The sequence below is a fragment of the Malus domestica genome, chromosome 10 (assembly GCF_042453785.1).
Source record: "Malus domestica chromosome 10, GDT2T_hap1".
Lineage (NCBI taxonomy): Eukaryota > Viridiplantae > Streptophyta > Magnoliopsida > Rosales > Rosaceae > Malus > Malus domestica.
This window is the reverse complement of record NC_091670.1, coordinates 41,110,384-41,136,926: the sequence shown is the minus strand read 5'-3', so window position 1 is coordinate 41,136,926 and position 26,543 is coordinate 41,110,384. Positions and strand designations below refer to the sequence as shown.

The 26,543-nt window shown below is 38.4% G+C and overlaps 2 long non-coding RNA genes across 3 annotated transcripts; both read right to left on the bottom strand.

Annotated features, from left to right (window-relative positions):
- Positions 1 to 832: 832 nt before the first annotated feature.
- On the bottom strand, positions 833 to 3,195 carry LOC139188391 (uncharacterized). The gene is made up of 3 exons (XR_011571785.1): positions 2,661 to 3,195; positions 2,491 to 2,559; positions 833 to 1,734 (listed from the first exon to the last, which is right to left on the bottom strand). It is a non-coding gene; the product is annotated as an uncharacterized lncRNA (long non-coding RNA).
- A 2,724-nt stretch (positions 3,196 to 5,919) lies between these two features.
- On the bottom strand, positions 5,920 to 13,176 carry LOC139188390 (uncharacterized). Of its 2 annotated transcripts, none has more exons than XR_011571784.1 (3): positions 12,836 to 13,176; positions 7,578 to 7,646; positions 5,920 to 6,821 (listed from the first exon to the last, which is right to left on the bottom strand). It is a non-coding gene; the product is annotated as an uncharacterized lncRNA (long non-coding RNA). The 2 variants fall into 2 exon arrangements; XR_011571783.1 differs by lacking the exon at positions 12,836 to 13,176 and adding an exon at positions 7,748 to 7,940.
- Between the last annotated feature and the right edge of the window lie 13,367 nt (positions 13,177 to 26,543).

Below are 26,543 nucleotides of genomic sequence, written 5' to 3'. Positions count from 1 at the left end.
GGCGAGTAGGCGAAGGATGGCCAAGTCGCATATGCCATAAATTGGTGGAGTGGGAAACTTGACAGGAGATGGGCATCCGTTGCAACGGCGACATATAATAAAGACCATCACGTTGCGTACCCGATCCAATCATCTTCCCCGTAGCCAAGTCCTGCAAGACACAAAAGGTGGGAAACAAAATGGCACAATAGTTTAGAGAATCAGTGACTTGGCTAGCAGACATGAGATTTAAGTGAAAAGAAGGAACACACAAAACATTATCTAATGTGATATCGAAATTGAACGGTATGGTGCTGGCGGAAGTGATTGTGGCTGAAGAGCCGGTGGGTAATTTAACAGTAGATATAGGTGAAGGTTCGATTTTATTGAAAAGGGAGAAGTATGGTTTAAATTTATCATGGATACAGCTTGGGCCAACTGTTGAAGATGTTCTGCTGAAAGCCCTTGCAGAGCATTTGATTGAGACATGTGTGATTGGGAAGGGGCAACTGATGTAGTGGTAGCAAGATGAGGACCATGTGCTGTGTTGGCAGCAAGAGAGAAGGATGTAGCAGCTGCATTTGCAGTAGGAAAGGCAACACGTGAATTGTTGTTATGAGACCCATGGGAGTATGACTTGTTGATGTATTTCCTATCTTGGTTTCCCCCAAGACTAGAGCCATCGGTCCCATTTTTTATTCGACATCTGTCTTCAGTGTGGCCTCTGACACGCCCCGATCCCGATATCCTCGGGATATCAGGATGGTCACGTGCTGGCCGACACCCGAGGGTGACGAAAGCCATTTATTGAGTGCAATTGCTGAAAATAAAGGATAGATAAAACTTACAAATGTAAAAGAATAAGGAATATGCATTTAAGGAACGTGTTCAGAGCATACAACTAACTAGAACACTAAAAGAATGATATAAAATGGAATGAATAAAAGAATGAGTCCCACACCAAGAGGACTCGAAGATGCCGATGCGGAAGTGCCTTGATTGTCGGGATTGTACGCCTCGATCCTAAATCCTGAAGGGGGCGCAAAACAAACATGAGTGGACCAAGTTGATATATATATAATAAAACAGTTATCAATATACTAACCCCCAGGTTTATGAAAACAAATATATAATGATGAACATAGGTTTTCCGAAACCTAGCATGATGTGCAGTATCTCAAATCATAACTCATATATAATAATCACTAGTGAATTGTCCGATAACCTGCAGGCCCCATGCCGGCTCCCCGTCTCTGAGCAGACAGTCAGAGGAAAATACACTTCAGGCCCCATGCCGGCTCCCCGTCCCTGTGCTAAATAGCCAGAGGAAACACACTCCAGGCCCTATGCCAACACCAAACCGTCGCCCGGGACGGACCGGAATCTATCCCTACGTCCCGTAGCGGAAAGGACCACTAGGTAAGTACAAAACCATTGAACATACATATATTGAAAAACAACTTCATAGTATAAAGTCATTCATCATCTATACTATAAAGAGGTGTTCGAAACATGTTCTAAATATCATATCGTCATCCATCAGATATTCTATAAGAACACGGGTTATAGGAAAAATAGTAATAATTCAAGGTAGCCTCAGTAAGCATGTTATCTCAAAACGTTTCATAAAACGTAATCATTAAATCATGCATTTCATGTATGCATTTCTACTATTAAAACATGCTTTTGAAGGGGTCCACTCACAGTACTTAGCCGCCGAAGAGCCACGCAAACTAACGTCACCAATAATTGCCCCTAAGCACATAAAGGGTCCAATTAATAAAACTATATAATAGCAATTGGATTTGGGAAAACGGACGTTGGAAACGGATTCAGAACGTCGAATTACCCTAAGAAGGGTCCCGGACGAAAACCCGAAAAGTCAACTCTAAAGTCAATGTTAACCGGAGGTCAACGGTCAAATTAGGTCTAACGGGTTTTAGGCTTGAAATCCGGATTAGGGTTTAGGTTAAATAGGATTAGGATTTATTGGGTTTTGAATTTAGGGTTCTAAGGTTAAAAGGGTTTAGGGTTAAAATGGGTGGTTTGGATTTCTAAGGTTTTGGGTTAAAATGGTTTAGGGTTAGGAAAGGGGTTTGGGTTTAAGCCCAAACACATACATATAGCCCAAACACATACATATACTATAAACACACACACACACACACTACACAAGGCCCTAAGGCCTCCTACAGAAATCAGGGCTTTAAGCCCTTGGTTGAAAACCGGCCCAAGGCCAACCAAAACTAGGGCCCAAGCCCTTTGGGTTTTAAAAACATATAACTAAAAATAAAAACTGAATGGGCTAGGGTACTGGGCTAAGGCAACACGGGCCTAAGGCCCGAGGGAGAGGGAAAGGCCGGATGGCCTGGGTTTGTCGAAGGAGAAGGTCGGAATTTTCGGCCGGAAAACCACCCAACTTTAAATGGCCATAACTTTGTCAATACTCAACGAAATCAAGCAAGACAAAAATGAAAGTTGTAGCCCTTGAAGAGACGAAGAGAATGGTACCTCACACGACGTCTAACTCGCCGTGGTTTGGCCGGAAAATTCCTCGAAAGCCGTCGGACTCGCCGGAAACTGGGTAAGATTCAAATGAGTATAACTTCTTCAATACTTAATGAAATTAAGTGAAACAAAAAGGAAAGTTGTAGTACTCGACGAGACGAAGAGATTGATACCTTAAACGCCGGCCAACTCGCCGTGGTTTGGCCGGAAATGGCCTCGAAAGGGGCGGTGCTCGCCGGAGCTTACTCCGTGTCATCGAACTCGCAGGGCAGGGTTCGGGGTTCGTTGCGAGCCTCTCTTCGATGGTGACTCGATCCTAGTGAGTCCAGGAGAAGAGAGAGATGCGAAAGGTTGAGGGAGAGAGAGACGGGAGAGCTAAGAAGGAGTGAGCTACGGGAGGGAGAGACGAAGAAGAAGAAGAGAGAGATCAGAAAACATATAAAAAAATAAACAAGGTGGGCCCCACGGGCTCACCAATTAAGGCTTTAAAACAATTTTAAAATATAAAAGAGGGTTGGGGTGTTTCAATCTACCACCCTTATAAAAAAATTTCGTCCTCGAAATTTAAAACAACATACTACACCGAAAATACTTGAAAATAGGAAGAAGAATAATATATATATATGTAACGAAAAGATCAGGTAAGAGCGGTTTCACAAAAGGGAAAATGCCACGCCGTCGCGATCGGCTGCAATGATTCCATCTTTCGTGCCTCCAGGCTCAAACTTTTTTTTTTTTTTTTTTTCCATCAGTGTAAAAATAAAACACATATTTTAATAAAATATAAAGTTGAAAACACAAAATAGCTTAAGGCCAGATAACGTCAAAATAGATATGTACTAACATATAGTTCAAAAACTCGAATCAACTTAAAAATGAAAACATAAATACTTTTCCAAAAACATTTGTAACGCCAAAACAATTAACTAGAGTAAAGGGAGTTCAAAATACTTATACTGAAAATCAAAACTGAAAAATGAGAGTGGGTCTCGCCCAAGAATTCGAAATGTCATATATTCCGAGAATAGATGTGCCTTTAGGTCGAGTCCTAAGAAATACAAATTCTGAATCTGCATCAGCTGCTGTAGACGAATCTTCTTGCCCCACTTGCTTAACGAACCCACCAAATAAGCTATCGATATCACAGTCTGCAGCCCGCAATATCGACCTCACATTTGTTGTCTCGATAGGCAAGTAGTAATTTCTCAAATGGTGTACAATTTCACATATCGTAGGATCGATCCTCCAAATACAAGTTCGCAAGACTTTTCAGTCAACCAGTGTTTTCCATGAAAAACTATCGTACCAGGTCGTAAAAAGTACCATACACCAAACCGAACAAAACAGAAACTGTCGTCGTAACACTCTATCCAGCACCAAGCATCCTATCCTCCTCAGTTCTTCCAAATGTGACCAACTACTTCAGAATTTCACCAGTAAGGAACCCATTTGAAAATTGTACCTTGGGATTCAAGAGAAGTGGCTACCATGTTAGTAGTAGACCCAAAAGCTCAAATCAAGCAAGCAGAAAACGAGAAGTCATCTTCCTCAACACGCAGTATCTCTTACGAACTGTTGTGGTGCTCAATCCACCTCTCCATTTTTGCTTAGTTGCAGATTTCAAGTCAAACAAGATCAAAGTTGGTGGAAAGAAGAACGACTCGCAAATGGTCATCCTAACAACCAAAGACAACACGCACATTTCGAGAGAAGTGTAAAGATTATCCAATTCTCGCTTCGACCGTCCTGTAGTGCCATCTCAGAATGCACCAAACATATCTGCTAGAAATGTTTTAACAACCACGTACTCACAATAATAAGGTTCAGAAATGAAGCAGTGGAAATATGCGTCGAGACGAACACATATAGTTGGAAAATAACCAATGTGATGCCTATGAATTCTAGTAAGATGGTGATACAATATGCTGACCTTCTGCACCAAAATCTTCACCAGTCTCTTACCAAAATACAGCTTAAACCTCATACCCACATGGAATTCTTTATGGTAAGTCTGGTAAGCTTGTGAAAAGATTATGCTCCCAACATTCATGTCCGAATCAACACGAACTGGGTGCCCACTTTCACCGAAACGATCGATTGTGAATTTCTCACTGGTTAGGCGAGAAACCATGTCGAGAAGGCTAAAAGAATACTCAAGAATTTGAGGATCAAAACAAGTCCATAAAAAGATAGATTACAAGAAATCAGGATTTGAACCAGAAACCACGCCAAGAACAAGCTCATATTGTTCCGGCATGATTCAATTTTACATTGAGAACCAACAAGCGAAGGAAGATAAAGATGCAGAAATAGAGTCATTGTTTCTGATTATTTTGCAAATCATCACAGTATGGTCAACTGGTTCTTAGCCAAAAGGAAATAGGGCTAAGCTCAAGGATAGTTAAGAACTGATAATAAGATTTGACGAGGTCAAAAACATTACGAGATTCACAATACTATGTGAGAGTTGTTTCAAAGTTCAGAAATTAAACATAGAACCTCTGAATCAGCAGAATGACGAAGAAGAAAGATACAAAGCAACCTGCGTATGCATGCAGTGACACGATTGGCTACCTTAAAGTGATGCTCTTGAGCAAACCAAAGCTCAATGAGTCCAGAGAAGTTTAGAGTAAAGTTCGATCTTCGTACAATGATAAACATGGTAGAGTCTCAAGCCATTACAACGAAAATTACAAGACTGAACATTTAGGCTGCAAGCAATAGACTAAGTTCACATTCGCCAAAAAGTACGCGGACGAGGAACTAGGGTTTGCCACCAGGTACCCAACCCAGGTGAAATTCAAGGAATCTGTTTATCCAAACAAAACTGGATATTCATCATCCAAATCCAACTACAACAACAACAAGAATTGCAACTCAATTTGAAAATTGATGAGAATAACGTCTGCTACTGAGGAGTTTCTCAAGATTTCGATGTAGAGCCGACTCCGCCCGCAATTCCTAGGGAACGCATGTTGCAGAGTGGCATCGCCATTTCAAATCTACAGCTGGTCTTAACCAGAATTCCTCAAATTGAGATTTCTAAAACACGTCGCTGAGTATCGATCCGATGCTGAAAGTCGTCCAACGATTCAAACACGTCACCGATGAGGCACAATCCCGACACGAATTCTTGAATTTCAACAAGAAGGTGACAATTCAATCAGAGAGAGATTCACACAACTGCACCGACTAGCATAAAATCCGGAAGTCGTGACATCCAAATGATGTCAAAACCAACACTTTAAGATAATAGAAAAGAACCCTAAGTATGCTCTGAACAAACCACGCTCTGATACCAATCTGACACGCCCCGATCCCGATATCCTCGGGATATCAGGATGGTCACGTGCTGGCCGACACCCGAGGGTGACGAAAGCCATTTATTGAGTGCAATTGCTGAAAATAAAGGATAGATAAAACTTACAAATGTAAAAGAATAAGGAATATGCATTTAAGGAACGTGTTCAGAGCATACAACTAACTAGAACACTAAAAGAATGATATAAAATGGAATGAATAAAAGAATGAGTCCCACACCAAGAGGACTCGAAGATGCCGATGCGGAAGTGCCTTGATTGTCGGGATTGTACGCCTCGATCCTAAATCCTGAAGGGGGCGCAAAACAAACATGAGTGGACCAAGTTGATATATATATAATAAAACAGTTATCAATATACTAACCCCCAGGTTTATGAAAACAAATATATAATGATGAACATAGGTTTTCCGAAACCTAGCATGATGTGCAGTATCTCAAATCATAACTCATATATAATAATCACTAGTGAATTGTCCGATAACCTGCAGGCCCCATGCCGGCTCCCCGTCTCTGAGCAGACAGTCAGAGGAAAATACACTTCAGGCCCCATGCCGGCTCCCCGTCCCTGTGCTAAATAGCCAGAGGAAACACACTCCAGGCCCTATGCCAACACCAAACCGTCGCCCGGGACGGACCGGAATCTATCCCTACGTCCCGTAGCGGAAAGGACCACTAGGTAAGTACAAAACCATTGAACATACATATATTGAAAAACAACTTCATAGTATAAAGTCATTCATCATCTATACTATAAAGAGGTGTTCGAAACATGTTCTAAATATCATATCGTCATCCATCAGATATTCTATAAGAACACGGGTTATAGGAAAAATAGTAATAATTCAAGGTAGCCTCAGTAAGCATGTTATCTCAAAACGTTTCATAAAACGTAATCATTAAATCATGCATTTCATGTATGCATTTCTACTATTAAAACATGCTTTTGAAGGGGTCCACTCACAGTACTTAGCCGCCGAAGAGCCACGCAAACTAACGTCACCAATAATTGCCCCTAAGCACATAAAGGGTCCAATTAATAAAACTATATAATAGCAATTGGATTTGGGAAAACGGACGTTGGAAACGGATTCAGAACGTCGAATTACCCTAAGAAGGGTCCCGGACGAAAACCCGAAAAGTCAACTCTAAAGTCAATGTTAACCGGAGGTCAACGGTCAAATTAGGTCTAACGGGTTTTAGGCTTGAAATCCGGATTAGGGTTTAGGTTAAATAGGATTAGGATTTATTGGGTTTTGAATTTAGGGTTCTAAGGTTAAAAGGGTTTAGGGTTAAAATGGGTGGTTTGGATTTCTAAGGTTTTGGGTTAAAATGGTTTAGGGTTAGGAAAGGGGTTTGGGTTTAAGCCCAAACACATACATATAGCCCAAACACATACATATACTATAAACACACACACACACACACTACACAAGGCCCTAAGGCCTCCTACAGAAATCAGGGCTTTAAGCCCTTGGTTGAAAACCGGCCCAAGGCCAACCAAAACTAGGGCCCAAGCCCTTTGGGTTTTAAAAACATATAACTAAAAATAAAAACTGAATGGGCTAGGGTACTGGGCTAAGGCAACACGGGCCTAAGGCCCGAGGGAGAGGGAAAGGCCGGATGGCCTGGGTTTGTCGAAGGAGAAGGTCGGAATTTTCGGCCGGAAAACCACCCAACTTTAAATGGCCATAACTTTGTCAATACTCAACGAAATCAAGCAAGACAAAAATGAAAGTTGTAGCCCTTGAAGAGACGAAGAGAATGGTACCTCACACGACGTCTAACTCGCCGTGGTTTGGCCGGAAAATTCCTCGAAAGCCGTCGGACTCGCCGGAAACTGGATAAGATTCAAATGAGTATAACTTCTTCAATACTTAACGAAATTAAGTGAAACAAAAAGGAAAGTTGTAGTACTCGACGAGACGAAGAGATTGATACCTTAAACGCCGGCCAACTCGCCGTGGTTTGGCCGGAAATGGCCTCGAAAGGGGCGGTGCTCGCCGGAGCTTACTCCGTGTCGTCGAACTCGCAGGGCAGGGTTCGGGGTTCGTTGCGAGCCTCTCTTCGATGGTGACTCGATCCTAGTGAGTCCAGGAGAAGAGAGAGATGCGAAAGGTTGAGGGAGAGAGAGACGTGAGAGCTAAGAAGGAGTGAGCTACGGGAGGGAGAGACGAAGAAGAAGAAGAGAGAGATCAGAAAACATATAAAAAAATAAACAAGGTGGGCCCCACGGGCTCACCAATTAAGGCTTTAAAACAATTTTAAAATATAAAAGAGGGTTGGGGTGTTTCAATCTACCACCCTTATAAAAAAATTTCGTCCTCGAAATTTAAAACAACATACTACACCGAAAATACTTGAAAATAGGAAGAAGAATAATATATATATATGTAACGAAAAGATCAGGTAAGAGCGGTTTCACAAAAGGGAAAATGCCACGCCGTCGCGATCGGCTGCAATGATTCCATCTTTCGTGCCTCCAGGCTCAAACTTTTTTTTTTTTTTTTTTTTCCATCAGTGTAAAAATAAAACACATATTTTAATAAAATATAAAGTTGAAAACACAAAATAGCTTAAGGCCAGATAACGTCAAAATAGATATGTACTAACATATAGTTCAAAAACTCGAATCAACTTAAAAATGAAAACATAAATACTTTTCCAAAAACATTTGTAACGCCAAAACAATTAACTAGAGTAAAGGGAGTTCAAAATACTTATACTGAAAATCAAAACTGAAAAATGAGAGTGGGTCTCGCCCAAGAATTCGAAATGTCATATATTCCGAGAATAGATGTGCCTTTAGGTCGAGTCCTAAGAAATACAAATTCTGAATCTGCATCAGCTGCTGTAGACGAATCTTCTTGCCCCACTTGCTTAACGAACCCACCAAATAAGCTATCGATATCACAGTCTGCAGCCCGCAATATCGACCTCACATTTGTTGTCTCGATAGGCAAGTAGTAATTTCTCAAATGGTGTACAATTTCACATATCGTAGGATCGATCCTCCAAATACAAGTTCGCAAGACTTTTCAGTCAACCAGTGTTTTCCATGAAAAACTATCGTACCAGGTCGTAAAAAGTACCATACACCAAACCGAACAAAACAGAAACTGTCGTCGTAACACTCTATCCAGCACCAAGCATCCTATCCTCCTCAGTTCTTCCAAATGTGACCAACTACTTCAGAATTTCACCAGTAAGGAACCCATTTGAAAATTGTACCTTGGGATTCAAGAGAAGTGGCTACCATGTTAGTAGTAGACCCAAAAGCTCAAATCAAGCAAGCAGAAAACGAGAAGTCATCTTCCTCAACACGCAGTATCTCTTACGAACTGTTGTGGTGCTCAATCCACCTCTCCATTTTTGCTTAGTTGCAGATTTCAAGTCAAACAAGATCAAAGTTGGTGGAAAGAAGAACGACTCGCAAATGGTCATCCTAACAACCAAAGACAACACGCACATTTCGAGAGAAGTGTAAAGATTATCCAATTCTCGCTTCGACCGTCCTGTAGTGCCATCTCAGAATGCACCAAACATATCTGCTAGAAATGTTTTAACAACCACGTACTCACAATAATAAGGTTCAGAAATGAAGCAGTGGAAATATGCGTCGAGACGAACACATATAGTTGGAAAATAACCAATGTGATGCCTATGAATTCTAGTAAGATGGTGATACAATATGCTGACCTTCTGCACCAAAATCTTCACCAGTCTCTTACCAAAATACAGCTTAAACCTCATACCCACATGGAATTCTTTATGGTAAGTCTGGTAAGCTTGTGAAAAGATTATGCTCCCAACATTCATGTCCGAATCAACACGAACTGGGTGCCCACTTTCACCGAAACGATCGATTGTGAATTTCTCACTGGTTAGGCGAGAAACCATGTCGAGAAGGCTAAAAGAATACTCAAGAATTTGAGGATCAAAACAAGTCCATAAAAAGATAGATTACAAGAAATCAGGATTTGAACCAGAAACCACGCCAAGAACAAGCTCATATTGTTCCGGCATGATTCAATTTTACATTGAGAACCAACAAGCGAAGGAAGATAAAGATGCAGAAATAGAGTCATTGTTTCTGATTATTTTGCAAATCATCACAGTATGGTCAACTGGTTCTTAGCCAAAAGGAAATAGGGCTAAGCTCAAGGATAGTTAAGAACTGATAATAAGATTTGACGAGGTCAAAAACATTACGAGATTCACAATACTATGTGAGAGTTGTTTCAAAGTTCAGAAATTAAACATAGAACCTCTGAATCAGCAGAATGACGAAGAAGAAAGATACAAAGCAACCTGCGTATGCATGCAGTGACACGATTGGCTACCTTAAAGTGATGCTCTTGAGCAAACCAAAGCTCAATGAGTCCAGAGAAGTTTAGAGTAAAGTTCGATCTTCGTACAATGATAAACATGGTAGAGTCTCAAGCCATTACAACGAAAATTACAAGACTGAACATTTAGGCTGCAAGCAATAGACTAAGTTCACATTCGCCAAAAAGTACGCGGACGAGGAACTAGGGTTTGCCACCAGGTACCCAACCCAGGTGAAATTCAAGGAATCTGTTTATCCAAACAAAACTGGATATTCATCATCCAAATCCAACTACAACAACAACAAGAATTGCAACTCAATTTGAAAATTGATGAGAATAACGTCTGCTACTGAGGAGTTTCTCAAGATTTCGATGTAGAGCCGACTCCGCCCGCAATTCCTAGGGAACGCATGTTGCAGAGTGGCATCGCCATTTCAAATCTACAGCTGGTCTTAACCAGAATTCCTCAAATTGAGATTTCTAAAACACGTCGCTGAGTATCGATCCGATGCTGAAAGTCGTCCAACGATTCAAACACGTCACCGATGAGGCACAATCCCGACACGAATTCTTGAATTTCAACAAGAAGGTGACAATTCAATCAGAGAGAGATTCACACAACTGCACCGACTAGCATAAAATCCGGAAGTCGTGACATCCAAATGATGTCAAAACCAACACTTTAAGATAATAGAAAAGAACCCTAAGTATGCTCTGAACAAACCACGCTCTGATACCAATCTGACACGCCCCGATCCCGATATCCTCGGGATATCAGGATGGTCACGTGCTGGCCGACACCCGAGGGTGACGAAAGCCATTTATTGAGTGCAATTGCTGAAAATAAAGGATAGATAAAACTTACAAATGTAAAAGAATAAGGAATATGCATTTAAGGAACGTGTTCAGAGCATACAACTAACTAGAACACTAAAAGAATGATATAAAATGGAATGAATAAAAGAATGAGTCCCACACCAAGAGGACTCGAAGATGCCGATGCGGAAGTGCCTTGATTGTCGGGATTGTACGCCTCGATCCTAAATCCTGAAGGGGGCGCAAAACAAACATGAGTGGACCAAGTTGATATATATATAATAAAACAGTTATCAATATACTAACCCCCAGGTTTATGAAAACAAATATATAATGATGAACATAGGTTTTCCGAAACCTAGCATGATGTGCAGTATCTCAAATCATAACTCATATATAATAATCACTAGTGAATTGTCCGATAACCTGCAGGCCCCATGCCGGCTCCCCGTCTCTGAGCAGACAGTCAGAGGAAAATACACTTCAGGCCCCATGCCGGCTCCCCGTCCCTGTGCTAAATAGCCAGAGGAAACACACTCCAGGCCCTATGCCAACACCAAACCGTCGCCCGGGACGGACCGGAATCTATCCCTACGTCCCGTAGCGGAAAGGACCACTAGGTAAGTACAAAACCATTGAACATACATATATTGAAAAACAACTTCATAGTATAAAGTCATTCATCATCTATACTATAAAGAGGTGTTCGAAACATGTTCTAAATATCATATCGTCATCCATCAGATATTCTATAAGAACACGGGTTATAGGAAAAATAGTAATAATTCAAGGTAGCCTCAGTAAGCATGTTATCTCAAAACGTTTCATAAAACGTAATCATTAAATCATGCATTTCATGTATGCATTTCTACTATTAAAACATGCTTTTGAAGGGGTCCACTCACAGTACTTAGCCGCCGAAGAGCCACGCAAACTAACGTCACCAATAATTGCCCCTAAGCACATAAAGGGTCCAATTAATAAAACTATATAATAGCAATTGGATTTGGGAAAACGGACGTTGGAAACGGATTCAGAACGTCGAATTACCCTAAGAAGGGTCCCGGACGAAAACCCGAAAAGTCAACTCTAAAGTCAATGTTAACCGGAGGTCAACGGTCAAATTAGGTCTAACGGGTTTTAGGCTTGAAATCCGGATTAGGGTTTAGGTTAAATAGGATTAGGATTTATTGGGTTTTGAATTTAGGGTTCTAAGGTTAAAAGGGTTTAGGGTTAAAATGGGTGGTTTGGATTTCTAAGGTTTTGGGTTAAAATGGTTTAGGGTTAGGAAAGGGGTTTGGGTTTAAGCCCAAACACATACATATAGCCCAAACACATACATATACTATAAACACACACACACACACACTACACAAGGCCCTAAGGCCTCCTACAGAAATCAGGGCTTTAAGCCCTTGGTTGAAAACCGGCCCAAGGCCAACCAAAACTAGGGCCCAAGCCCTTTGGGTTTTAAAAACATATAACTAAAAATAAAAACTGAATGGGCTAGGGTACTGGGCTAAGGCAACACGGGCCTAAGGCCCGAGGGAGAGGGAAAGGCCGGATGGCCTGGGTTTGTCGAAGGAGAAGGTCGGAATTTTCGGCCGGAAAACCACCCAACTTTAAATGGCCATAACTTTGTCAATACTCAACGAAATCAAGCAAGACAAAAATGAAAGTTGTAGCCCTTGAAGAGACGAAGAGAATGGTACCTCACACGACGTCTAACTCGCCGTGGTTTGGCCGAAAAATTCCTCGAAAGCCGTCGGACTCGCCGGAAACTGGATAAGATTCAAATGAGTATAACTTCTTCAATACTTAACGAAATTAAGTGAAACAAAAAGGAAAGTTGTAGTACTCGACGAGACGAAGAGATTGATACCTTACACGCCGGCCAACTCGCCGTGGTTTGGCCGGAAATGGCCTCGAAAGGGGCGGTGCTCGCCGGAGCTTACTCCGTGTCGTCGAACTCGCAGGGCAGGGTTCGGGGTTCGTTGCGAGCCTCTCTTCGATGGTGACTCGATCCTAGTGAGTCCAGGAGAAGAGAGAGATGCGAAAGGTTGAGGGAGAGAGAGACGGGAGAGCTAAGAAGGAGTGAGCTACGGGAGGGAGAGACGAAGAAGAAGAAGAGAGAGATCAGAAAACATATAAAAAAATAAACAAGGTGGGCCCCACGGGCTCACCAATTAAGGCTTTAAAACAATTTTAAAATATAAAAGAGGGTTGGGGTGTTTCAGCCTCTTTGGTCACAAAACTTGCAATAATATTTTCGAGTCCTACAATTTTCAATTATGTTCCCATCTTTATCACAATATTCGCAGTGAAGATTCTTGAAATTATCAGAGGAATGGTTTGATCGACTTTGGACTGCAGCAACGATTAAGAAATTTTCGGTTGATCCCGATGTCATTTGTCGTTGTGTTTCATCTTGAATGATAAGTGAATATGCTTGACGAACTTTAGGCTATGGTGTCATCATAAGGATATTACTGCGAACTCCATTATAGACATCATTGAGACCCATAAGAAATTGCATCATCTGATCTTCTTCTATTTGCTCATTATGTGCCTTTGTCTGATCATAGATAAGAAGATGTCGATATGTCTCTAATTCATCCCAAAGGCCTTTAAGGTAGCCGAGACTGTCATGGAGCCTTGTGAGAGAGATGCGATTGATTTCTGAATTTGATAGATTGTTGGTGCATTCTTCTGTGAAAACTGATCTTTGAAATCTTCCCACACTTTTTGGGTACTTTTGGCATGAACAACTCCTTTAGATAAATCGGATTCGACTGATTGAGCAAGCCATGACAAAATCATACTGTTGCATTGATTCCAAATAGCATATTCTTTTGCTTGGTCTGTTGTTGAGGGAGGCTAAATGGAGCCATCGATGAAGCCAATTTTGTTCTTGGCTGTGAGAGCATGTATCATGGATTTATTCCAAGATGGATAATTGGGTCCATTCAATTTTTCTGAAAACGATCATATGACCAGGGTTATCTTAATGGTGAACGTAGTATGGACTTGATGAATCCATGCCGATATTGCTATTATTTTGATGTTTTTGTGGTGATGGTTGAGCAAGTGTGTCTGACATGATGTTTGGAAATAGGATGAGAGTTGAAAACGTAGGCAATCAGGCACCAGAACTTTATGCTCTGATACCATGTTGAAATGACTAAACACTGAAAATGCTATGATAATGGCAGATTGAATGCTTCATTTATTACATTGTTGTACAATATATACATAACAAGTCAACTATTCAACCCTACATTAAAGGCTAGGGAACAGTAACCCATATTTAGTGGGATTTGACTCAAACCTATTTAGGTAAATATAATACAAGATATTTACATATAATATCGTATAATATTCCCTAATATCCATACCCACTAGGAACTTGATTATACACTTCCTTCTCATGTTCATAACTACCTTGCACAACTTCTTCACTTTTCTCAACTTGATTAGGGTTTTCTTCTACTCGATTATGGTTTTCATCTACTTGGCTTGGCTGATCTTCTATGCTCTCTTGGTGCTGCTGTTAAGCAAGAATGATCTGTTGTAGTAGAGAAGATGAATACAAAGACAGAGAGAGAGAGACAGAGAGAGAGAGAGAGAGAAAGAGAGAACTTAGAGAGAGAAGTAATCTTGTTTGTATTAATCTTTTTACACACATTACATAGTACATTTACATTGTAGTATATATATGTGTAACTAAGGTAGCTTACAGACTAAGCTAACAGATATAACAAACCCTTAACTAATTGCCTAATCTTATGACACATGTCAAGAGAATATCCCTTAGATTGACTACTCCTTACATCTCCCCTCAAACTCAGGGACAGTGAAACTGAGTCTGAGATTGTCACAATGAGTCTTGAACAAAGGTGCAGACAAGCCCTTAGTGAATATGTCAACAAACTGCTTAAGTGAAGAAACAAATTGGACCAACAGCACCTGTTTTGCCACCCGTTCCCGCACAAAATGAACATCAATTTCAATATGTTTTGTGCGCTGATATTGGACAGGATTACACGTAAGAGCAATGGCTGAGAGATTATCACAGTATAGAGTAGGTGGTCCAGAAACAGGAACTTGCAGAAACTGTAACAATTGTTTAATCCAATCAATCTCAGCAGCCGTTGAAGACAGTGCGCGATATTCAGCTTCAGTAGAAGAGCGAGAGACATTATGTTGTTTCTTGGAGGACCATGAGATAGGGTTTGAGCTAAGAAAAACAACTAGCCCTATCGTTGATCTCATGCCATTGGGATCTCCTGCCCAATCAGCATCACTGAATGCTTGTAAATCCAATCCTCATTTGATGTAATGAAGGCCACACCCTTTAGTAGCCTTGAGATACCTCAGAATTTGTTTAACTGCCACAAAGTGAGCTTACATAGGACACTGCATGAACTGACAAACATGATGCACAGCGAATGCAATATCAGGTCGAGTAAAGGTGAGGTATTGGAGTGCGCCTACAAGGCTTCTATATAAAGCTGGATTATTGTAAGGCTTCCCATCATCCTTCAACAACCTATTGTAAGGTAGGCAAGGAGTAGCACACGGTTTAGACAACTCCATTCCAGACTTAATAAGCAAATCAGTAACATATTTGTCCTAAGAGAGGAATAAACCATCCTTCTTATGCACAACCTGAATACCAAAGAAGTAATGCAATGGTCCGAGGTCCTTGATATCAAACTCTTGAGTAAGAGCATGTATAACATCTGATATTGCTTGAGATGCATTCCTCATGATGATAATGTCATCCACATATAAGAGGAGAATCACAATTGTACCATTCACAGCTTTAACAAATAAAGAGGAATCACTATAGGTGGATTGAAAACCCAAAGTTGGCAAGAAACTAGTGAATCTGTCATTCCAAGCCCTTGGGGCTTGCTTGGGACCATATAGGGACTTATGTAACTTACAAACATAGTCACTATGTGTGGAATTAAGAAAACCAGGAGGTTGAGCCATATAGACTTCCTCTTGTAAGACACCATGCAGAAAAGCGTTTTTCACATCAAGTTGCGAAGACCCCAATTAAAATGAGCAGCCAAAGAAAGCATTAACCTCACAGTGGTTGATTTAACCACGGGACTAAATGTCTCGCCATAGTCTATACCTTCCTCTTGATTGAACCCCTTTGCAACCAAACGAGCCTTATACCTCCCTATAGAACCATCTACATTCTTTTTAATCTTGAACACTCACTTGCAGCCTACCAAGTTTTTGTGAGGAGAAAGAGGTACAAGAGACTAAGTTCCTTGTGTATGAAGAGCACTCAACTCATCTTGCATTACAGCCAACCATTCTGGAGATTTGAGTGCTGATTTATATGTGGCAGGTTCAACCTGGGTAAGATCAGTACCCCCATTTTCATGAACAGAAGCTAGTAGAGCATCTTTTTAGAAATGCCATTCTTGGACCGAGTCTGCATAGGATGATTGTTTAATGGTGGTATAGACAAAACCACTTGAAGTTGTTCTCCCTGAAATTCAGGAACCACAGGTAGGGAATGAGAGGATTGCTGTGCAGTGCCAGTAATGGGTAGAGTGTCCGTAGATAAACTGGAGCTTGAATCATGTACCGTAGTAGAACTGTGAACATGCAAATCTGGAGAACTAACAGCAGCTGATAGAGGCACATAAGCTAGGCTTGGTGGATGAAAGACTGATGGTATAGTAGGCACAGAATTAGACTGAGGTGTGACAAGAACTTTATTAAGATTTGGGGTGAACACAGGTGTGAATGTGAAATTGATGGGCAATGGAGTAGATACTTTGGAGCATTGAGAAACTAGAGTGATGTATGGAAATTTTGTCTCATCAAATAGAACATGACGAGATATAAACACTCTTCTTTTGTGAACCTCAAAACAGATATAACCCTTATACTTTGAAGCATACCCCAAGAAAATACATTTGGAAGTTCGAGGTTGCAGTTTAGTATGATTATAAGGTCTAAGCAAAGGATAGCATGAACGACCAAATACTCTAAGATGATTAATCTCAGGAATGGAATTAAACAAGACCTCAAAAGGTGATTTATTTTCCAAAGTTGAAGAAGGCATCCTATTAATGAGATAGACCGAAGCTTGACAAGCATAGGACCAAAATGAAGGTGGTAAAGAAGCTGTTCGTAATAAGGTAATGGACGTCTCAATAATGTGTCTATGTTTCCTCTCGGCAAGCCCATTTTGCTCTGGGGTATATGGACAAGACATGTGGTGAATAATGCCTTTGTCTACCAAAAATTTTTGAAAGGATTTGCCTATATATTCCCCTCCACCATCACTCTGAAACATTTTAATAGAAGCATTAAATTGGTTGACAACAAAGTGATAGAAATAGACAAAAGTAGTGTCAACTTCACTTTTATTGCATATTGGGAAAATCCAACAAAACCTAGTACACTCATCTATGAAAGTAACATAGTATTTGAAGCCTTCAATAGAAATACAAGGAGTCGGGCCCCAAACATCACTATGTATTATCTCAAAAGGTTTTGCAGATTTGGATGAAGACACGGGAAAGGGAAGTTTACTAAATTTGCCTTCTAGACATGGAGAACAAACAATAGGTAACGAATCAGGGGTATGAGAGACATTGGATTTTCGAAGAATCTGAGATACAATGGTATTAGAGGGATGACCTAATTGGTGATGCCAAAGTCTGGATGTAACTTGTTGTCCAAGATATGCAGCCACATAAGCCTTTTGTGTTGAAACTGGATCTGATGGAGAAATGATCGGATATAACCCATTACGGCACTGCCCTTTGTACAAAATCCTCCCTGTGGTTTTGTCCTGAATCCAGAAACAAAAGGCATCAAAGATTAACCAGCAATTATTATCCAAACATATTGATGGACAAATAGCAAATTTTGTGTCAACTTCGGAACATAGAGAATAGATTTTAATTGAAATGACTGTAGTGGAGTTTGAAGAGTGGAAAAGCCAATATAAGAGATGGATAAACCTTCACCATTGGTTGTGTGACTTCATGAGATGGATATGATGTAGCGAGAGAAAGATTATTCAAATCGATGGTCATATGATTTGTAGCACCCGTATCAGTAATCCAAACTTGTGGAGGTGGGGCAAAGGGCAATGAAGTTGATATTGAATTCCCAGAAGCATTGTTGACATACATTGCAGTCATTGGAGAGGATCCTTTCTAAAAACAGAACTCAGCACTATGATTTGGATTCCCACATATTTGACAACCATGAGATTGAGATGCATCTCTAAATCTGCAAGTAGCAGCCATGTGATTGTTCTTGCCACAAATTTGACACCCTTGAGATACATTTCTGAATCGACAAGTATCAGCCAAATGATTTGTTTTCCCACAAATTTGACAAGGGATGACAGGAGGATGGCCAGACTGTGGAGCAGCACCAAGGATTCCAGAAGCAGGATTACCATTATTGAAAGCTTGCTTTGAGTGATTGAACCTATTATTCGAATTAAATCTGCCCTTGTTCTTATTGGTGAAAGATTTGTAACCAGAGTTGGAGTTATAGGAAGTGTATGGCCGACCAGATTGTGCCTGAGACTGAACATTGGAAGGTCTCTGAGTAAAATTAGGTGAATGAGCCACTAATGCATTAACCATTAGAGCAGGATGAATAGTCTCACTTCTTCAGCAAGCAATTATGACCGAAGATTTTTAAGAGAAATAACAGATTCACGCCTCCTTATCACAGACCTGATTGTATTATACTCGGATAGTAGACCATTAAGTGTAAGGATCACAATATCATCATCTTCAAAATAGACACCAGCATCAGACAAATAATCCCTAGCTTCTTTGATTCGTTGAAGATACATATTAATGGAATCAGTACCTTTCTTGATAGTTTGCAACTCAGATTTCATCTGAAATATGCTTGTCCGAGTAACAGTAGAAAATTGTTCCTTGAGACGAGTCCACAGATCCTGAGCACTTGTGCTTCCAATGGCACAGGAAATGGTTGGTGGTGATAAAGTAGCTGTGATAAGCTGCATCAATGCTCTATCATGCATCCTCCAAACCATATATTCATCAGATTCCTTGCAAGCACAAGACTTATCAGACTGTTGTCCAGGAAAGAGTTCGGTATCACCAGAATTTGGAGTAAGAAACCGAGATGGACATGGTGTTGAACCATCAACAACCCCCATAATTCCATGACCTTCCAGTAAAAGTTGCATTTGGAAATGCCAAGTCAAGTAATTTGTATCATCCAATTTCATGGTTTCAGAGGTTGAGACCGATGAAATTAGAGAAGTAATAGGATTGCAATATCTGTTACTGATTGGCGGTCACCATTGTTGAATCTTCAAGAAAATGATGTACAGAGAACAAAACATAAACAGTTGGTGTGCACAACTTGCAACGAAGAAAATATTCCAAAATTAGAGATACAGAACCCTAAAGCAGAAAGAAAGAACTTGCGATAGAAGAACAAGAAGAGAACACGAGAAGATTGAAGTAATAACGGAAGCAAAAATTCCAAGATCGAAGAACCGTCAAGTCTATACACTTGTACCGGTGAGAGAGCTGATGAAGCTTAAATGGCGATTGATACCATGTTAAGCAAGAATGATCTGTTGTAGTAGAGAAGATGAATACAGAGATAGAAAGAGAGAGAGAGATAGAGAGAGAGAACTTAGAGAGAGAAGTAATCTTGTTTGTATTAATCTTTTTACACACATTACACAGTACATTTACATTGTAGTATATATATGTGTAACTAAGGTAGCTTACAGACTAAGCTAACAGATATAACAAACCCTTAACTAATTGCCTAATCTTATGACACATGTCAAGAGAATATCCCTTAGATTGACTACTCCTTACAGCTGCTTCTCTTCTTCAACGGCCCATATCAGTTCACTTCCATTTATGGGTTTTGGTGCTTGCTCAGCAGTTTCTTGCTTACCACTCAACGGCACGATAGCCATCAGTGACACCATCGAAAGAGGAGGGATTTAAGGCAGCAGGCCCAGAAGAACGTGGATAACAAGTTTCAAGTGAAGGCAAAAGGGGCTTTCCGTAGGTTTTTGGGCGATATCAAATCCACCATCATAAGTTGTAGGATCATATTCTTCAAATTCGGGCTCATTAAACTCGAAAGAAACGGAATAAAAGATCATAAACTGAGTTACTTCATTATCATAACTCGGGTTATAAACATTTGGGTTGTAATAGTGGAAAGAGGTTTGGTGTAAGAATTATGACAAGCATGATAGTATTGAGATGGAGTTGTATCATACTGAAAGAAATTTTGGGTAGGGGGCTCATAGCTAGAATAATTATATGATATTGGTCCCTGATCTAGAGAAGCATGATGATCATGAGTATCAGCATAAGGGTTAACTTATACTCACCAAGATCACCAGCCTCATAGTAGTTGGAGCTGTAGAATTCCATCTATGAATCAACCGACATGATTCATAGACGATTTTCTCTCCTTTCTGTTAGATTCCAGATGTTCTAGGATTGGTATTTTCCGCAACGTCAGAGGAATTACATTGAATTCTATAACATCAAAATGAACCCTAATTTACAACTGCCTGTGATTCCTATATATCTCTCTATCTTCTAACTAAATTCCCATGCACACAAATCTATCCAGTTGGGAAGAAAATGTGTGCCTCACCAACTCATGTGCAAGAAAAAGGAAAGGTGGGTTCGCTAAATGTCAACATATATAACAAACTGATGAGAGGGCAAGGGATTAAGCATTTCATAAACATGTGATTAGGGAGAATTACCCTTGCCAGAAAGTGGATTGAGGTGTTACTGAAAAGGAATCCTGAGAAATTTCGCTTGAAAGATGATGAGATTCAACAATTTTTTCTGCGCTTTTTGTATTTTTTTGGTTGCCTAATTTCCTTTGCTTAGTAAGATGGTAATTGTATAAATCATGGCAGCATGTACAGATTGCACTCTGGTCTAGTGCTGTTGGCTTGTCAATATCATAATGGTCCCCGCTAGAAAAATTTGGCACATTAGACACTACTTGTGTTTAGCGTTTGACACCGAAACCCTTGGATTGGATGATGGCATGGTTGCCAGAATAATAGCAAGTGCAACTAATTAGGGAACGACTTACTAGTTTTGATTCAATTTTTAGTTCATTCAAAATTAGCTATTTGTCTAAGTAATACTTCTATCTCAAAATTTAAGGAGGTCCGAGTTCAAATTTCACCTCTAAGAATAACAAACGAGAAAATGCGCCAGTCATACATTAAAGAGGTAGATGCAAAGTTTTCCTATCTTGTCACAATGATGTCGTTTGAACTATCATCTGCATGTTGTTTAGCCAACCACACTTTTTTGGATTTTTAGATTAGGATTAATTATGTTCATACATGATTCATCGCAAAACACTTATAGAATAGCCTCACAATGAGCTTAGCAATAATGTAGTTCAAATTCACCTTTGACGAAAATCGAATATAAGACATTTCACTTATAGAATGTTTACTAACTTAAATTAGGAAAAGTGATAAAGAGGTGGAGATGTCAAAGATTATGGGAGACTCATGTATTGGATTAAAAAAGTAATGTGAGCCTTAGCATACTTTTTGATTTCGTATAGTCAGAAACGTTTGAAAAGTTAGGAAATTGGGTTAATTTCATTTATTATCATACTCATTCTAATTTTCAGGTAAGCAAACATGTCAAAGTGTTTTTAGCGAACTCTAGTATTTGCCAAGGTTAATAGCAGACTTGTTAATTTCTGCAATTTTAGGAAGCTGGACAAGACAATGGCCCAATTTAAAAACCATATACCCATATAATATGAACTGGATCAGAAAAATGAAAAGTCAACTCAACTATAAAATCCCCAACTCATTTTGGATTGACCGGAATCAGGTTCCAGATTGTGGCCTAAAACCCTAAAGGAGTCCAAGGCATTGAAGTCAACCGTGTATGTTTTGACCTTTGTTTCTTGATTTCTTTTTTATAATTGACTTAATGTAAAAAATGGTTCAAAATCTCAGAGGATCTTTGTGAATGAAACAAGTATGAATTATCAACAATTGCAACTGCCTTTACGTATTTGATACTTGATTTTCTGAGTACTTACAAGATTAGGTGCATATTACATCACTAAGGTTGTCGAATCCAGTTGAAGAAAAACCGGATACGTCAATGATAGTTTTATCTCCTAAAACACCGAGTCTACGGGATATTGTGATATTTAAAATAAAAACAAATGGCCTCTACTTTTATTGATTATTATTTGACCATATCTTATAAATAATAGTAGTTCAACAGAACTTTTTTATTTTATGGAAGGACAGGAACACAACAAAAAGTATTTGTTTATAAGATTGGGTTTGTTTTTCTAGTTTATGTGTATATTAAAAAAATGGTTATTATTCTGAACTTTTATGGAGATGTTGATTCGGATTTATGACTTAATTTAAAGGTAAAAAAAGAAGTCACACTAAATTAATACTAATAGCATTTTGTGTTGAAGATTTCAAATCTGAAAGGGAAAATTAACAGAACAATTTTCAATATATAATACTTGTCTATTTTTAGATAAATCGAGGTTTATTAGAATAAATCTCACTTCTATTGGGCTAATAGTGATCAAGTTGAAAATAATATTAGTGTTGAATCATAATGTATGCAATTTTACAATTCGTATAAAAAAGTCACTGATCCATTTAGGACAAGGGTATCTCACATATATAAATCAATTGGCAACATAAATGACAATGTTGTCTCGTCTTGTTCCCCATGCATAATTGTCACTTAGCTGTTGTATATATATGTAACTCTCTTTGATATTTAGTACTTTTATATCATGATATTAATTTGGAGGGCAAGTAACTTAACCATCCAACTTCTTTTGTTCTTTACCAGCTACGTACAGAAGCTTCAACTTTTACAAGTAACTTAACCATCCAACTTGTTCTATTCTTTACCAGCTGCGTACATATAAAGTACTAAATATTAAAGAGAGTTACATAGTTTGTCAAAATTTTAGAGCAACCTGTATTATTGTGAATCTTCCTGTATTATTAGCTTAGAGCTACCTAATTTGGATTAATTTTGTCAGCTCTCACGGTCATGCTTATGATGTGGGTTACACAAAGTATACATAAAACATGGATTTGAGAAACCATGCATGACCTCAGATAAGGGACAAGAAAGAGGAAATTAAGAAGATCACTGTATTTTTTTTTTTTTTTTTGTTGCTTTTGAAGAAAGAAAAGAGAGGAGAAAATTTTCATTCGTTGTGGCAAAATATTTTATTAATGATTATGACATTAGCGAAAGAAACAGAAAAAGAAGGTCCAACCCAACTTTCAACTCCATTTTAATTACCATCATGAAACCAACAAAAACTACTTTGTTATGTAACTCTTTATATAGGGCGGAGGCACTCTAAGGCCACCATAGGCCAAGGCCTACCCTCATTAAGGATCCCCCAACTAACCTTTCTAAATAATTATGTATTATATTTGGATAAACTTAATATTATACTTCTTTTAGTTTACACAAAACTCTTAATTGCCATTCACTAATAGTTAAAATAAGAAGTCTCTTTTTCTTTTCAATCCCAACAACACTCGTCCTAAAAATAAATTTACAATCTTATTTTATAAACAAATCAATAGCTCTTAAAATTAAAATCTAAAGTCTAGTTTAGTTTTATCAAAAAAAATATTCTTTTACATTGCCAACTAAAGAATAATAAACTTTGAGTTTCTCCTTCTCCGCTTCTTGAAATTTTATATATTTTATCTTTGCTCTCTTTAACTTTTTACTAAATTTTTAAAATTTCATATATTTTGTTCACCAAATTCCCAATCCATAATTCTCATTTTTTGTTCGGAAATTCCCAATCTATTCTATATTGACTTGGAGTGATGCTATAGATAGCTTCTACTTGAGCCATATTTTGTGACCACATGATTGTATAGTACTTAATGGTTGGACTACTTCTTTAAATCACCATAGAAGGAATCCAATCATCAACGGGGTCACATTATGTGGTTTCTAAAATATGGTCTAAAAACATAGTATCCCTAGCATTTTTCATTGACTTCAGAATGGAAGGTTAACTTCGACATAGAAAAAACAGTTAGAGCCTAAAAAATAATTAGCTCACAACTCCAAGCATGCATTATTTAATTTTGTTCACATTTATGTGAGGCCCCTCCTCACCTAAAATCCTGGCTCTGCCACTATATTCCAAGTCCTTTGATCAATTACAAGAAAGTTGACTTGCTTAAGAATTGTATCTATTATGCACAATGTATATCATACGTGCGGGAGGTCATCTACTGACCAACAGTTTGTAACCAGTCTTGTGAATTTAGAATATTCGGCATCATTTGTGAACATGTACTCGATTCAAAGATTGTTTCTACTCATAAACACTTCTGCGCTAGAATTTTTATTAGAAATACGTTGAATATTTTATTAAAATTCCTACTACTAATCTAAAGAACACTTAACTATATAGGATACATTTTGTGATTGTCATTTTGAGAAACCTAGGACACATCATTACAACCATCAAGAATGATGAGCTAAAGATATTGAAAGATTTGCGTGAAGAGCACGAGACAGAGCATGACACATAATTCAATCAATGTCCCAGTTAATTAAACACTTATATATTTGTTAAGACTTAAGAAGTTCTCTTAATTAAATGGTTTAATAGATGTGGGACCTAATGATCGATGACCGAATGAATGTTTTTATATAAGGAATTTTAACGAAAAACTCACAATTCTGTTTATTTTAACAAAAAATCACATTTTTACATTAAAAAGTCAATCATGTTACTATTTACTTTACCATTTATTTTATCATTATCGTTAAAACTCAAAGTTTTCAAACCTCCTTAATTAGTTTTCATTTTTATATAACATGGGACAACCATGTCAACCTCATCACACCACACGAAGGAGGGCCAAAGGAGACTAACTTGGTGACGTTTCATATTTAGGTCAACAAAGCTAATGATTAACGACTTGTCATTCTTTGGAATATTGGAGCCTCTTCTTTGGTGGAAAACGTATTGGAAATTAATTGAATTAGACTCCTGGAAGTCAATCTTGAGAGGGATGGCTATTGAGAGGGAACTAAACCTTTTATTTTAAAGGGAACTTTAAAGAGAAAGTCTCGGTACTGTTCATTTTAATAAAAAATCACATTTTTATACTAAAAAGTTAATCATAGTACTATTTATTTTACCCTTTATTTTGTCCTTATTGTTAAAACTCAAAATTTTCAAATTTTTTTTATTAGTTTTCCTTTTATTTTTTTAAGAGAGAGAGAGAGAGAGAGAGAGAGAGAGAGAGAGAGAGAGAGAAGGTGAAGACTAAAAAAATTAGAACAAGTAGACACCAACAGCTGCTCGATCAATCAAGATGATAAATTAAAGAAGTAGGACTGCACGAAAAGGCAAAGTTTAGAGCTTTATTTTCGCACTTTAATCATTTTTCAATTGAACATGCATGCCTTATCCCCACAAATCAATACAATATGCTTAGTTGCTCACTAAGGTAAACATAATGTATTATTGCCTGTCTATAAAAACCATTAACTGATCCACTGCAATTGCCTTGCTTTTCATATCACAATTAATTGAATTCTTTTTAAGTAATAGTTGCAATAAAAACTGAGACCAACTTACAAGACGCTATATCGTTGTAATGACGTTTTGTTCACATTTTTCAAGGAATTATGGAATAGCATGAACAGTTAAATAAATTTGATTTTAAGAACATAAGAACAAAACTAATATTTATATTTTTATCGTTAACAAGAAATGCCTCAGTAACAATATATCAGTACTGTAGAAGTCCTCACAAAAATCAAAAACAAAAAGATAGGATAAATGCAAACAAGAGAAAATAAAAGAATGGACGGCTCTCACTTTGGTGCGTGCTTAACTTAGTTTGGGGTAGACTAAGGATGCATAGCTAGACAAACACGTTTGATTTACAACACAGATGGTCCACTACCTTAGATTGGACTTAAGAAACACATGGTCAACTGGTGGCCACTCAAACTCGTTTTGTTTTGTTATTTTTATTTTATTTTATTTAAAAAAATTCATCATAGCATTTCTCAAAATTTTCCATGTTGTTTTTGTTTTTCTTGTTAATACCATTTTGATTAGGCATGCCACGTGATCCCGTACGTGGTACTATTCCAAGGCCGCTTTTCTTACTACATGTGAGTTCTTTTTGTGCACACCTCAAGACTTGCTCCACATGACGTCACTAATTTGATTTATTTTTATATTTAATATGTATTTTTAGAAAAAAAAATAGAAATAAAACTAATTACCATACTGTCAACCTACATCTCAATCATTAAAAGTGGACTAATTTAATGGCTAGAGACTTGTAACATTTTATTTATATTTAATATGTATTTTTAGGAACATAGAAATAAAATTAATTGCCATATCGTCAACATACATCTCAAAAATTAAAAATGGACTAATCTGATAGCTAAAGACGTGTCCAAAATTGTGTGAAAAACATGATGTCACAGATCCGTCCCCATATATATTATATTTATTTTGGAAATTAT